Below are 15,031 nucleotides of genomic sequence, written 5' to 3' on the forward strand. Positions count from 1 at the left end.
CCTTTACAGAGAATTCTCCCTAACAGTTTGTACCACCGGGCCGAGGTCACTGTTCTGGTAAGGAAGTGCGTAGTGGCCCTCTTGATGGCCGTAATCTTGTCCTCCGAGGGGAAGACCCTCTCCGACCTCGTATCCCAGATGAGGCCCAGGAAGGTGAGGTTCTGCTTGGGCTGCAGCCGAGTTCTTGAGGTTGATAGTAAACCCCAGGTCGTGGAGCGTGTTCATAAGTGCGGAGGAGGTGTGGGTAACTCCCTCCGGAGATCCCGCCCTGATGAGCCAATCGTCTAGGTACGGGTAGACATAGTGGCCCTGGGCCCTAAGGAGGGCTGCCACCGCATTCATGAGTCTGGTGAATACCCTGGGCGCTGAGTTGGGGCCAAAGGGTAGCACCTTGTACTGGAAATGGCATCCCATGATCCTGAAACCTAGGAAGAAGCGATGCAGCTGCCAGATAGGGATGTGAAGATAGGCGTCCTTCAGATACAGGGAGCACATCCAGTCTCCCCTGTCTATTGTCGCAGCAATGAGCTCTGGCGTTACCATCTTGAATTTTTCAAGAGGGAGGGTGAGGTTGAGGGTGGATAGGTCCAACACAACTCTCAGGTCAGCCTGGCTCTTTTGTATGGCGAAAATCCTGGAATAAGAGCCCAATCCTCTCTGGGAGGCTGGGACTTCTTCCACTACCTGGCTCTCGATGAGCGACCGGATCTCCACCAACAGAGTTGTTGTCCCAATCTGTGGGAGTGGAGGAAGGAGGAGAAGGGACCGGTAGGCGGTACCCCAAGGATACTACAGAGAGGATCCAGCGGTTTGCGAAGTTCTTGTGCCAAAATTGCACGTGAAAGGCAAGCATGACCCCCACTGGAGACACGTGGACCCAAAGGGACGCGTCATGCCTTTTTTCCTTCTGCGGCTGCTTTTGAGGAGGGGGACTGGAAGAAGCATTTGCCCCCCCTTTTTGTTGTTTGCGCCGGTGCTGACTGAGTGAGCGGTCAGGTTGTCTCGACCTCTGTTCCTGGAAGCCCGCCGAACGACCGCCCCTTGTCGGAGCATTGCTGTGACTGGCTGCATGCCTTGGGCGTGGCCTTTGTCAGGATAAAGACTTTGCAGTCTGCAAGCTGTTCTTTTTATCTAATTCTGCGTCGGTGGTAGAGTGAAGAGGTCACTACCCTCGACCGGAAGGTCCAATATGCGTTCCTGGACATCAGGGTTAAATTTAGTAGCCCGAGCCAAGCAATCTTCTCATGTCCGTGGCGATTCAGATGGCCCGGCCAGATGTTTCAATGTGGGCCACGGTGGACTGCATGTCGTCCTTGGACTAGAGTAAATGTAAGGGCACCTGGCAATGCCCTGAAAAACCCAGGTGGGCGTAGATGAGTAAACAAAACACAATTTCAGGGTGAGAGGTCACACCAGTCCAACATTTTAACACATATGAAAGTCAATAACAGCACATGTTTTTGACTTAATGTATTTAATAGCATTTGAATAACGACAATGTAGGGATAGAGTACCCAGGGATATTAGGAAGACAATACAGGTAAGTATAATCCAGTGGAAAGGACTGGATTCAAATGAATAAACAAATTCTGCTGATATTGGCCAACATTTTCGATTGTGCAGTTACAGAATGAACAAAAGACCAAATTCTATGGACATATAACAAAAAACAAAGCAGTGCATAGACTGTGCACTGTACATGTGGTGTAATCGTCGACACAAAGGTGTTTCGGCCCAGAAGAGAGCTGTAGAGTGCAGCTTTGTATGCAGGCCTTCATCAGGATGTGCGATGGAGTAAATTGTGGTCCCGGGGTCTCTATCGAAGACTTATCCATTGCAGGGGTAAGTAAAGGTATCCGTCTTGGTATGGATATCACAACGGCATATGATTAGCCGATCAGGTAACAATCAAATACATCAGAGGCTAAGTAATGTCATCTATTGTGATGATGGTGGAATAACCCACTTCTTAATGGCTGCATGGGGTCCATAAATGGCAGAACGTAGGTTGAATGAAGTGTTCGCCGTTGGCGTGCAGCCCCAGACGAACACTCATTCAACCTAAGTTCTGTCAAAAGGTGTTTGAATCTGTATCCCCGGTAACGTCTTTGTTTCACAACACCGGTCTGTCAAAACCAAAGGCACTTACCTTGAATTGTGCTGCACAAAGTCAATTGGTTGTGTGTAGTGTATTTTACGTGTGATTTTAAATTAATAGAAGTGAAGTGTTTTGCGAACAGATGGTCTAGAAATAAGTGTACTTTTACTTTTTAAACCAAAAACCTTGAGTCAGTGTTTGCTTGAGTCACAGTAATTGTAGTCCTTTGTGTAATCTCTACTAATGCTCATTTGCTCTTGAGATAAGTCTGGCTGCTCCGCTTCTGCTACCACTTTAACAGTGTAGTACAGGCCTGTACCAAAGGTGAACTTGTATTACCACTTGTAGTCTTAATTGTGTGTAGTGGTCCCTAAGGGCACTACATAGGATTCTGCCTAACAGAGGCCGACCAGGCACCTCAGCTCTAGACCTGGAAGGTGTAATGTGCTCGGCGGTGTCGCCAGTAGCGCTGTGTGTCGGCGCCACCTTGGACATTGAGCCAGTGCTAGGGTGTAGCCTCTCAGGTGTACACCCCAGTAAAAGAACCTTGCGGTCCTTCAGTACTGATTCCGGGAGGATCGGATGACCCCTCAGCCGTAAGGCCGGTAGCTGGGCTAGCCTCGGTGTGTGTGAGCTGGTACCAGAACCCGAGGGGTTCCTCCCGCTCAGGGTTTCCTAAGGAAAGAGTCGCCCTTGCAGGGTGCGACGGAAAATAGTGGCCCTCCCCTGGGCTTCTATCTCTGCTTGACGAAGTTCTTCAGGTCCCCTGGAGGCGATCTTTCGAAGAGCTCACTCCACCTAGCTAGTCTGTTCTTGAGAGCGCGTGGAGTCAATGCGTCGCACGCGGTACAACCTTCCCGTGGTCGGGGCCAAGGCAGCAGACACTGGAGGATCAAACATCTAGATGACAGATGAAAGACAAAAAGACAGAAGAGTCCAAGGAAGAGCGCGTGGTATTACATGGCAAGGCCAAACCCTGGAGCGCTGGTGAAATCGTCCAGTTCCCGTCGATGCGGAAAAGGGGACTGGGGAGTGGCGCCGATGGGCAGTGTCAGGGTAGAGCATGCTCCCAGGGCCGCACCCCTGCGCGCCACTAAATCTAAAGGGGAAGAAGGTTTTTCTGGTGATAAAGGTATAGTCTCCCATCTCTAGGAAGGGAAACCCATGCAGTATGGAGGAAAGGGGACGGGACGTAAGAGTAAGGTACTTGAGTTTGGTAGTGGCCATAGGTTCAAAAGGTTTATGACAAAGCGGTGAGGACCACATTCAGATGCCATTTGGGATGAGGGGCCTGAACCGACAGAAAAAGGTGAAGACCTGCAAAGTCTCTCTTGATGACTGGATTAACCAGCAATAAAGAGCAACTGTCTGTAGAAAGGTAAGCCACAATAGAGGATAAATATATCCTGCATGATAAGACATGGATCACAAAAATATGCAGAAGACCAGGTAACAAACCTGGCCACACAGCCGCTCTCTGTATAAGCCCTACCAAGGGCAGTGCAATTTGCAAAATTAGAGTCAACTAGTAAATGTTCACTGTATTTACAGAATGTAACTCATCCAAATAAATCTTAGTCGGATCCAAAAGTAATATGCGTTTATCAAAAAGAAAATTCCAAGTTGGTCACTAATAAAATCTTAGTGAAGCCGCGGCTAACTCATCCCATAATTGTTATAAACATAAAGTGCCAATGCATTTCGGAGCATACAGCTCCTTCATCAGGGCAGGTCTAATTTACACAAACTGTGGAACATTTATACCAAAAGCATCAAGTTTTGAAAAACATAAACAAAATCGTGATTGTGTTACAAAATATAACCATGCGTGAAAACAATATAAAAATAACATACCAATTTTCGATGAGTTGCAAGGTAAATGGAAAAGGTGAATGAAGCCACACAGTAGGGAAAAGAAAAGATGCCAAAATAAATAATGTGTAAATGAAATAACACAGTTAATTTGAACATGATCAGAAAACCAAGGAAAGTTACCTCAAGGGATCGAGGTAGCCCGTGGAAAGAATGTGCGGGGAGTTGACAACAACTTCACGCAAGATCAAAGGTCTGGAAACCAGACCAAATCAATTCTTCAATCTGTAGGTGCAACGACATGTGTTTTAGTGGGTTGTCTCAGAATTTGTCATAGACACTAGTTGTAGAGGTCTGCAGGCTTACCTGTACTCGTAAAGCTACGAGTGTACTGAGGCTGGGATTGCAGTCAAGCAGGGGACGCCATTCCGCATAGCCAGGGAACAGTGTTCCCAAGGTTACTCATACTAATATAAACACGTGACCCAAATGTGTCCATTGATCGACACGATGCCGATAGGCAGTTGCACTCTATGCAATCAGGCAATCAAGGCTAAGAATCATGGAAATAAAGAATTTGCAGTAGAGCTGATGATAATTACGGAATTATAGAAGGAAAAAAATCGAAAATTAAATATGAGAAAAACGGCTGATAGACATAGAAAACATACTGCCGATTACACTCTATGAACATTTACTAGTTGACTCTAATTTTGCAAATTGCACTGCCCTTGGTAGGGCTTATACAGAGAGCGGCTGTGTGGCCAGGTTTGTTACCTGGTCTTCTGCATATTTTTGTGTTCCACGAGTCAGGGTGTCTCCAGACTCATCGTAGCCAGCTCCTGTGAATTTTTTGAAAGATGATTTATAACCTCAACCTTTTTTGATCTGTTTGAAAGTGAATTTAAACAAGTGGTGCCCACTTACTTACCTTCCTGATAAGACATGGATGCCAGAGGGTGCAAGGTCAGATACAAAAGACAAGACACTGTCAATAGAAGCCTGTGTGGGGCCAAGCTCTTTGGCTAGACACCAATAACATAACCAGAGCCACTTGCTCCAGTATTGAGCTCTCATAGAGGGCTTACGTGCCGCTTGAATTATGCACATGTTATCCTCAGAGAGGTTGAAATGCGCTAATGATCGGAACTCAGGCAACCGGCCGCCAAGCTGAAAGATTGTGGGGAGTGGTGCCACAACTGGTGATTACTCTGGTGAAGGAGGTTGGGAATCTGTGGCAACCTGATCAGGGAGCCCAACCGACAGGTGCTGCAGTTCAGAAAACCAGAAACTGGCTGGCCAATAAAGAAGCTATGAAGAGAAGAGTGCAGTTGGAGGCCCTCCTGAGTTTCCAGAGTGACCGATGAATCAACGGCAATGGAGGAAAAGTGTAAGCCTTCATTTGACCTACAGGATCTCAAGAGCGTCCCTGCAAGCATAAAAGAGAAAGTTTCTGGTTCGATGAGGTCGCAAAAAGGTCCACCGCTGGAGAACCCCATTGCTGGAAGATCTTGGTGAAAACATCTGTGTTAATCTGCAACTCGTAATTCGCTGCAGATTGGCGGCAGAGGGATCCTGCAGCCACATTGATGTGACCTGGAATGTGCACAACTTGAAGCCAGACAATGTGTTGGATAGCCCAATTCCAAATTTGGATAGCTAGGTCCACCAGAGGAGGAGACTTGGTGCCCCCCCGTTTGTTGATGTTGAAAATCGCTACAGAATTGTCAGTACAAATTCGAACCACACGGTTGGTGATAGAGGGTTAAAAAGCCTTGTGCGCCAGAAAAACTGCCAGGAGCTTTAGGTAATTTATATGGGACCGCCGGTCTTGGGGCGTCCACAAATCGTATACCTTGCGGTGATGCAGTGTTGCTCCCCAGCCCAGAAAAGAGGAGTCTGTCGTAACCGTTGCTTGTGGGCAGGGCTCCTGGAAGTAAGTCCCCACTGAAAGGTTGTAGGCGGAAGACTACCATTGAAGATCCGCTGTCATGCAGGATGGAACTGGAATCATCTTGGGAGTCCGGATCCGTAGCCTGGGACCAGCAGCTCCGAAAAGCAAGCTGAGTGCGCCTCATTCAGGCGTGCAAGAGGTAGAGCTAAGACACAAGAGGCCATGAGGCCCAGGAGTCTCTGGGACCATCAGGCCGACATGTGGGAGGACTGCATGGCACATGGTCGAAAGGTCCGCAATCCTGTCCGCCATCAGGAACACTCTGGTACTGACGGTATCCCAACAGAAATCCAGAAAGATCAGGTCTTGAGCAACTGTCAATTTCCACCAGTTCACTGACAGCCCAAGATGGAACAAAAGCTGAAGGAGTGACTGAAGATTGGCTGTAGCGGCATGTGAGCAAGGACTGCGCAGGAGCCAATCGTCAAAGTATTGATATACATGAACTCCCTGCATTCTTTGGAAGGGTGCAATGACCGATATCTTCGTAAAGACACGCAGTGCCGAGCTGAGACCAAACGGATACACACGATACTGGAAGTGTTCCGTTCCCACAGAGAACCGCAGATATTTTCGATGCGGGCTCCAGATCAGAACATGCATGTAGCATCCTGAAGGTCTACCACGCTGAGCCAATCGCCCTTCTGGAGAGCAGACCTTATTTGGCGATGCGTAATCATTTTGAATTTCTCTTCGGGTAGAAAGAGATTGAACTTTGAGAGGTTGATAGTGCGCAGGCCAGCCTGGTTGGGTTTGGGAACTGTAAACAGACGGGAATAGTAGCCCTCCCCTTGCTCCCACAAGGGAACACGTTCCACTGCTCTGAGGGAGGGCGTCCCAGTCTGCTGTACAGGAGGGTGAGGTGTGGGGGAGGGGCAAGCGGAAGCCCATCCGGGCGACAGACAAAACCCATCAGTCTTCTGTGAGGTCTGCCATGCCTCCAGATGAGATGAAATTCGTCCTCCCACCGGAGTCTCGAACGACCGATGAAAAACATCATTTAGATGGTTTATGGGCAGGGAGACCACCCGTTGCTGAAGAGGAGGCTGTTGACAGAGAAAAACCAGCCACCTTGCCTTTGCTGTTTACGGTGAGGGCCACCAGTGGTAGCCTCTGCCCGGCGTGCACAGCCGTCCTGAAAGCCTCTGAAGGACCTTGTTTGAGACCCCGACTTATGAGAATAAGGGGCCTTTGCAGGGGTTTTGGCAAGGACCGACAATGACTCAGCAGTTTGGGTGCTTGCCTTGGTTTTGGCAAGTGCCTCATCAGTGGAGGAGTGGAACAGTAGCTTACCCTCGAAGGGGAGATCAAGCACCTTTGTCCTGAACTTCCTTCAAAAACTTTGTAGCATGGAGCCACGCTTGGTGGGAGAGGTCTACTCCGAAAATAAGGCCCAGAGCGGCCGTGTGTACATGATGGGCCGCTGCCTCCAGTAGATCCTGCGCCAGAACTCTGGCATTCGATAAGCCACCCTTAAAGTATTTGAGCCTATCAGGAGGAATACAATCCTGAAACTTGGCGAGCTCCTTCTACAGCTTGACATTAGCAGCCGCCAGGATAAGCCTGGTATTAACCTGACGCACCTTAAAAGCCGAATTGGAAAAAACCTTTTACCCAATGGCGCCAAGAAGCAGGATCTGAGATGCTGCAGTGGAGGATGTAGAGGCCTGCTTTGACTGGTGCGTAGCTGCTGCCACCGCAGTCGATGAGGGGAGTGGGCATGCAGTGAAGTCTAAGTCTTCAGACGCATGTAGCTTGTGGCGAGTGTCAATTTCCTTGTTTAGGTGCTGCCCGGAATGAGATTTTTCACAGACCTTACGGGCCTCGCTGGGACGTCCTTCTGAAGTAACAGGCCAGTGCGCTCCTGTGTCAACCACGTAACGGCTCCAGAAAGTACCCCTTCTTGTGGAGCAGGGGGGCTCAGGTATTGGGATGTCTAGCAATGCCATCATATCCACAATCCGGTCGTGAAAGGCTCTAATGGACCGGGGCAGGTCATTGCTGTCCTGGTCCGCCGGATCCTCATCCAATGAGGCAGAAGCAGAAGTCTGATCCGCTGCACGTGGCACCTCAGGGCCCGAAGGCACGGTTCGCTGCTCAACAGGAGTCTTTTCCACAGGGGACAGTGGAGGAAGAGGAGAAGGAGGTGTTAGGCAGAATCCTGTGCAGTTCCCTTAGGGAACACTACAGAAGATGAAGACTACAGGTGAGAGCAATAAATCCCCTTTGGTATCAGTCTGTACCACAAAGATTTAGTTGGTAGCTGTGGCTGAGCAGTCAGACTTATCTCAAGAGGGAGATGAGCAGTATTCAGGGTTTACACATTAGGCCTACAGTACTATGGGACAAGGAAACACTGACCAAAGCTTTGTATTAAAAAGTAGATATATATTTATTTTATACACTTCTAATAAAATGCATGTATCACAGTCATCAAGCAAGTTAAATTAAGTCAAAGGAAATATATACACACTCCCAAGTTAAATTGTAGACCAAGTGAACCAGAGTGAAAACTGAGCAAAACGTCACAGTGAAAACCACACACAAGGGATGTTCTAACAATTTCTCATAAGGGAGGGAATACACAAGTTATTCAGAAATACCTTCTTACACACCCTAGCAACACTTCCCATAAGTTTGTGAACCAGTTAAAGCAAGACAGTGCATCAGTATAGGCAATACTTAAATGAAAACTGAGCAAAATGGCATTTCACAAGGTTTAGAAAAGGGAAGGAAAGGGCAGTTGCAAGAAATAGGTGCACCACACAGTTCTAGATGAGAATCAATCTAAAGAAAGCAGATCTAACAAATGTAGCCAGAGTCAGTAGGCCTGTGCCAGAGTCAGTAGTACAGGGCAAGGGCCCAGGAGCAAAATGTTCTTGTAGCTGCAGTCAAGTCTTTGGTTAACGATTTTGAAAAGGTGGATGCAGACGATGAAAAGACAATGTTAAGAGAGAGGGGCGGCCAACCTAACAGGTAGGTAAAGGATTTAAAACACCTTTAGTGCTACCGCGAAGAAAGGGTGGCCTGGCGGAACAATGTACCTTTAAATGAAGAAGTGGCTCCTGCGGTGGCGGTTGTTCCTGGTAGTTCCTGCAGTTCGGGTGATCCAGCAGAGGAAGAGAGGCTCTCGTCGTGGAGGAAGGTTCGAGTTACTGCTCTACCCAGGGATGAAACCAGCCGCGGTGCTGCCCGACGAATAAAAGGTACACTCCTTTAAATCGCGGTCCGGGTGGACTGGTGCCTGGCTATCCGGCCATCGAGTACAGGGTACTGGAGATTCCATCAAGGCAGGTCCGGGAAGGCGATTGGCAAACTGTTTGGCCCCACCAGCTCAGGGGAAGAAGGCTCTTGCAGATGAAGATCTCCTTTCGTCGTGTGGAGAAAAGTGGTGAGACGCTGCAGCAGGGCTTCACCGGTAGTTCAGTCGTTGCAGATGTCTTTGGCTTCTCTCCTCTTCGGATTCTTAGTTCCAGTGGCGACGTCTTGCTCTTCCAGTCCTCAGGACCCTCCTTTTATGCAAAAAGAGCCCCATTCATACAGCCTAGCTGTCACTCTCACAGTGGAGTGGTCATCTTTGTCGGGAGACCCTCCAGCCTATCAGGAGAGAGTGCAACATAGGTTGCTGAGGCAACTCTGTCCATGGGTCCTACTCCCTCTGCCACACAATGGACCCACTCTAGACTCAGTGGCGCCGAAAGGAGGGCTTCTAGGCAGAAGCCCGCCAAAAGGACGAACAAAGGATCCCCGACATGGGTTAGGAGTTTAGAGAAAGACACGAAAGAAGTTATATTACATTTCTGGCAAATAAAACCTACCGGAGTAAAGTTAATATTAACAAAACTGGCGGTATGTTAGAGGCTGTCAGAAAAAGTGGTAGCCTCGAACAATGGGAAAATCCCATAGGAAAATATTCGCAGTCGAATATTTATGGTAGTAACCATTGCCACCAGCCTGAAACTTTAGAGAGAGGGACTTTACGGTACCCCCTCGAAAATGAACCTAAGGGAAAAACTATTAACCCTATCCAGTACCTCCACAGTAAGATGGGTTTTACTGGTTAAGTTCATAAAAATTGACTAGTAAAGTCAATAGGGACTTTAAATGCCCGGGGAGACAGTAGTCAGTCCCAGGGTATGGAGTCTATGTTTGGTGGTCGCTACGACACCCCTGTGTCACTGCACTGAGGGTTCTGTGTAACACATGTGAATAAAGATGGTTCCTATGGGGGTGAGAAAATCCCATAGACATTGAACACAAAAATAGCCTAGAACACACATAGCAAAAATGCCTGAGAGTGAGAAAAAGAGTCCCACTCTTAGCAGGAAAAAAGAAACAAACCCTTCAAATCCAGCAAAGCTGCTGGGGGACTCTATAGATAAGGGAAATTAGCCATAGAATGAGAATTCTCCCTAACAGGAGGGCCTACAGGTAGTGGTGGAGGAGGTGGCACATCCAGGACCTATATAGGGATTGCCAGAGCAGGAACCGGTTCCGGCGGCTTAGGATCCATTTCTTTAAATAAATCCTTAAAGTACGTCTTAATGGGATCAGAATGCATAAGTGTCTGAAACTTGCCAAAAAACGCATCCTTGGACGAAGCTCTAGGCGCTGGAGTGGGTAGAGGCCGCTCGGAATGGGTATACCCTGAGGATCGCAAAGAGGATGGTTGCCAGGATGGTCCTCCACCAACTAGATCCACGTAAATCGAAGAAGCGGACGTAGGAGGGAGCAAGACTGCATGCGGCAGTACGCCAATCCATTGGGGGGGGGGGCGGCGGAAGGGGTTCTTGTTCCACACAACGTGGAAAAGGCTGCTCTGCCCCAAAAATAGGCCCCTCAGTACAAGTCGTGGTGAACATTGGTGTAAGAGAGGTACTCAAAATGGCCACAGTGGACTGCAGGGGTTGGACAGTTTGTTAACACCTGAGGTGAACTGCATCACAGGTCTAAGTAAGGCCGTGGTCACCACAGGGGAGTCGGGGGACTTATGTTCCATTTGAGCCTTGTGACAAGGAACCTTGGCAGAGCCGGTGCTAGCAGATCTAGAGTGTTTCTGAGACACCTTAGAAACTGACGAATTAGCTCCAAGTGAGGGAACCTCGGCAGAGCCAGTACTCAAAGACTTAAGGTGTTTAACTGGCTGCTTTGCCCTCTCAGCAGGATCGGTTCCACCACAGGTCTGATTGTGGGAAGGCTTAGAGTCACCCCGTGAAGCCAGAACCCTCAAAGGGGGACCCTCAATCTTGCTGGTCTTAGATATAGCCCCAAGAAGGGGAACCTTGCGGGTAACCCCGGTACATTTAGTCACCTTGACAGGGACCTTGAGCCGAGACTCCGTACACTTAGTTGCAGATGTGGAAACCTCAGGGCTGACCCTGGTGACAACAGCCTCAGAAGTACTGGGTCTAACTTTAGCCCCCAAAGGGGAACCTCGGATGAAGATCCGGTTTTGGCAGCCCCTTTGCAGGGGTCCCCCTAGGAAAGTCTGGAGCGCCGGTTAGATCCTTTTCGGGACACCTCGGGTAGATCCCTGGTAACAGAGCCGCTTGAGTTCCTCCCGGACCCAGAAGACCCTGGGAAGGAGTCCCCTGACAGGGGTGCCCTAAAAAAGAACACAATTTACCGGCTGTTTCCTTTTTTCTTCAATACTGCTGTAAATGTGGTGCAGGAACACGTTGAAACACTGCCTCCCACCTGATAAGCCGACGCTGGAGGACCCGGACGGAGAAGGGGGTCATAGTAGAAGCACAAGTCCCAATGGTGTTTGGGCCCAAGCACTCCAGGCAAAGAGAAAGGGGATCCGCCCTCACGAAACGTTGTTCGCACAATGAACAGGACACGCCTCCCAGACGCACCGGCATAGACGGACGGAAGAAAGGTGACTATGGAACCGGAGTAGGAAAATGAAAGACAAGGGAACAAAAAGAAAAATATTCCCTGAGATGCAAGTGCGCCCGATGCTGACCGCACAGAGAAAAGGACTAAAGGGCGATGCGCAGGGTGGAGCTCAGGAAGCGGGGCTATGGCCACGTTCGGTGGCCCCGTATGAAGATGAAAGAAGGACAAAAAAGTTACATTTTGTAATGCTTTAAAAAAGTGTTCCGGTCCCGTCCTGAAGGACAGAATGTCCCACAAAAATGGGGGAAAGAGGACAGGACGGAAGACACTTAGAATGGGAACCTGCTTACATAACCCCTTTCACGCAGATAACGCCCAGGTAAATTGCCATTACAGAGTGCCACTCTTTGTTCCCATAGGTCTACCCCACCCTCCTACAGCAGTAATGAAGCACAACATGTGCTTACTGGGGGATGGAGATGTTGGGGTATGGTCATCGAGGGAGAGCAAGAAATGAAAATTGACTGGAACAAAAATGAAGTTAATTGGTCTATTTACTTATCTACTCCACCTCCTTCCCAAACCTCTTGGGAACCAGATTAAATAAATCAACGTCCTGTGAGTGTGTGTCAACATACTTGTGGGAATCAAAGGAGACACTGATGTTGCCTTTGCACTAATGGAGTGTGTATGAAATCTTTGTGGCACTGGAATTCTTGGCAGCTCAAAAAGGACGCATGTGCAGGAAACAATACTTTTATTTTGGGTTGATTCTGTAGTCCTGAATGTCTTATTTCACTTGAACCAGAATAGCAATATCTGCAAAATATCAAATCATTAAATGCTTCCTCACCTAAGGCTGAACGACTGTAATGAGGAGTGCTTGGCTGTGATGAAAATCTGAAGGACCTTTTGGAATGACGATGGGGTACCATTCAAAGAACAAACATGGCAACGTGAAAGGTGATGCAAAGATCTTTAGAAGGAAAGGGCTTGGAATTGGCCAATTCCTCAGGCTGATGTTAAAGAAACCAGAACAAACTTCTTCCAGGAAAGTTCAGATCACAGACGGCTGGAAGAAAGTGCGCATCAACTTTAGATGCCACTGCGAAGGCACTCTAAAAAGGTAGGATAAAGCTGAAGTAGGGCATCAAAAATGTATTATATTCCTTAATTGTTCATGTTAGGGAGAATTCTCATTAATGGCTAATTTCCCTCACCTAGTGAGTCCCCCAGCAGCTTTGCTGGACTTCTGGAGTTTATTTTTTTCCACTTGGTAAGAGTGTGAGCTTTTCCCCACTCTTACCTTGCGTCACTCTTTCTCAACTCTCATGCTGGACTTCCTTTGCATCTTGTACTCATGGTGGCCCTGAATCATGCTGTTCCCATCTTCATCTTGTATCCTGGCTTGCAACATTATGTGTTACTACTGACTTCTGCAATTGTATTCGCTCACCACTCTTGCTTCTCCACTCTTTTTGACTGCGTACTCTTTTCTCTCCTCCTTTCCCTTCTCCCTTTTCCTATCTCCTCCCATTACTGTCTTCTATGCACTTACTCTATCAGAATTGTCCCTGGGCCTAATATGATAGCAACCTCTTCTGTTTCCTCCATCCTCCCATTACTGTTTTTTTCCTCCCCACCACCCCTTCAGCACTATCTGAAATGTCGTCAGGCCTAGTATGATAGTCGCTTGTTTTGTTCCTCCCCTCCCTTTCGGCACCCCTCTCCCTCACCTTTTGTTTTTCTCCGGCTCTACCAGAAATGTTGTCAGGTCTAGTACGGTAGTCGCCTGTTTGTTTCCATTTCCTTCCCACTCTCCCCCTCCCTTCCTTATCTATGTCTTAGCTCTTGCACTATCTGAAATGTCGTCAGGCCGAGTACGATAGTTAATTTCACATCCTTACTGTTCATGGCCTGTAAGAATGTGGTTGTATTTTCCCTTGTTCCCTCCCTGGTCTTGAAGCGCTTTGAAACACATTGTGTATAGGCGCTATATAAATAAACGATCATATCATATCATACCTGTGTTTTGCCATGTGTATTTCTCTGTTTTTGAGATTGTGGACTCTCAAGTAGCCCCCTTCTTTTGTGTGTGTCACAGCACCTTCGGTGCCATGGCACAGGGTTGTCTTTGAGACTTCCCCCCAACTCCATTTCTGAGGCTGACTACAGTCCCCCAGAAAAGGGTAAAGTTGCCATTAACGCAATCTAACACAGATCCAGTACACCCCATCTTCCATGGAGTACTGGAAAGGGTTAATTTGTATCCCTTTTTATCTGTACCTCCTAGAGCATTGTTTCGCTCTTTTAACATTTAGACTTGGCTGGTGGCAGTGCTATCTACCCTAACTTTTCTACCGCGATTAGATAAACGTGGTATTGTTTTTGGCTATTATATTAGCCTCAAACATAAACCCGCTTGATCAAATTGTCTTTCTTTTGGCTTTGGTTGGGTTTATTCGCCATTTCTTTTTGTTAAAGTCCTTCTTGTGTTTTACTTTGCGCGGCAAACTAGGTTTGCCTTCTTTGTTCACCGTCTTTTGGTGGGCTTCTGCTCAGAAGCCCTCCACCAGGCGCCTGGGTGTCTAGGTGGGCTGAATGTGAGGGAGTGGTGTAGTCACCTCCTGCACAGGGTATCCTAGGAAACCCAAGTCGCACTTTGCCATGATTGGCTGAGGTGGTTGTCCAGGCTGACCAACCCCCCTGCTGGGTGATTGACAGCCAGGCTGTGTGAATGGGGGTTTTACACATAAAAGGCAGGTCTCTTGGGCTAGAAGTCAGAGTCGCCACTGGAACTACAAGGAACCGAAGAGAAGCGGAGAGAACGACGACTGCTGCAACTACCCCGTCCCGGTGAAGCCCTGCCGCAGTCCTGAGCTATCTACCCTTCAATGACTAAGAGAAGATTCAGTCTGGAATCTTCTTCCCTTGAGCCTGGTGGGGATAACCAGCTCATCTTCCACAGCCAGAGGATCCTCTTCCTTGGTCGAAATCGCTGCACACTGATGTAGTGGTCCGGATAGCCATTTGAAGAGCCTCATCTGTTTTTAAGGAGTGCCCCTTTTATTCATGGTCGCTGCTGCCGGCTTCATCCCTGTGTGGTTCAGACCCCCTTCAGACGTCCTCCTTCACACCGAAGCTCCAAGAATCGGGGGTCTGCAGGAAACCAACAGGAACAACTGCCAGGGCACCAGCTGCACCAATGGAATAAGGTACTGTGTTCTGCTTGAGGAAACTGGGTGAACCCCTTTTCTTCATCTCCAAGGCATGCCCTTGTCTTCCCTCCTTCTTATAACTTTTGCTTCCGAACATAGACAATATCG

General features: G+C 48.3%; 1 protein-coding gene across 1 annotated transcript in view; it reads right to left on the reverse strand.

Moving 5' to 3' along the window:
* The window catches only part of LBR (lamin B receptor), a 1,228,970-nt gene that overhangs the window by 100,988 nt on the left and 1,112,951 nt on the right, over window positions 1-15,031 (reverse strand). The gene's annotated exons all lie outside the window — the stretch shown is intronic.

The sequence above is a fragment of the Ambystoma mexicanum genome, chromosome 4q, assembly GCF_040938575.1.
Source record: "Ambystoma mexicanum isolate Mex_15411 chromosome 4q, UKY_AmexF1_1, whole genome shotgun sequence".
Classification (NCBI taxonomy): Eukaryota; Metazoa; Chordata; class Amphibia; order Caudata; family Ambystomatidae; genus Ambystoma; species Ambystoma mexicanum.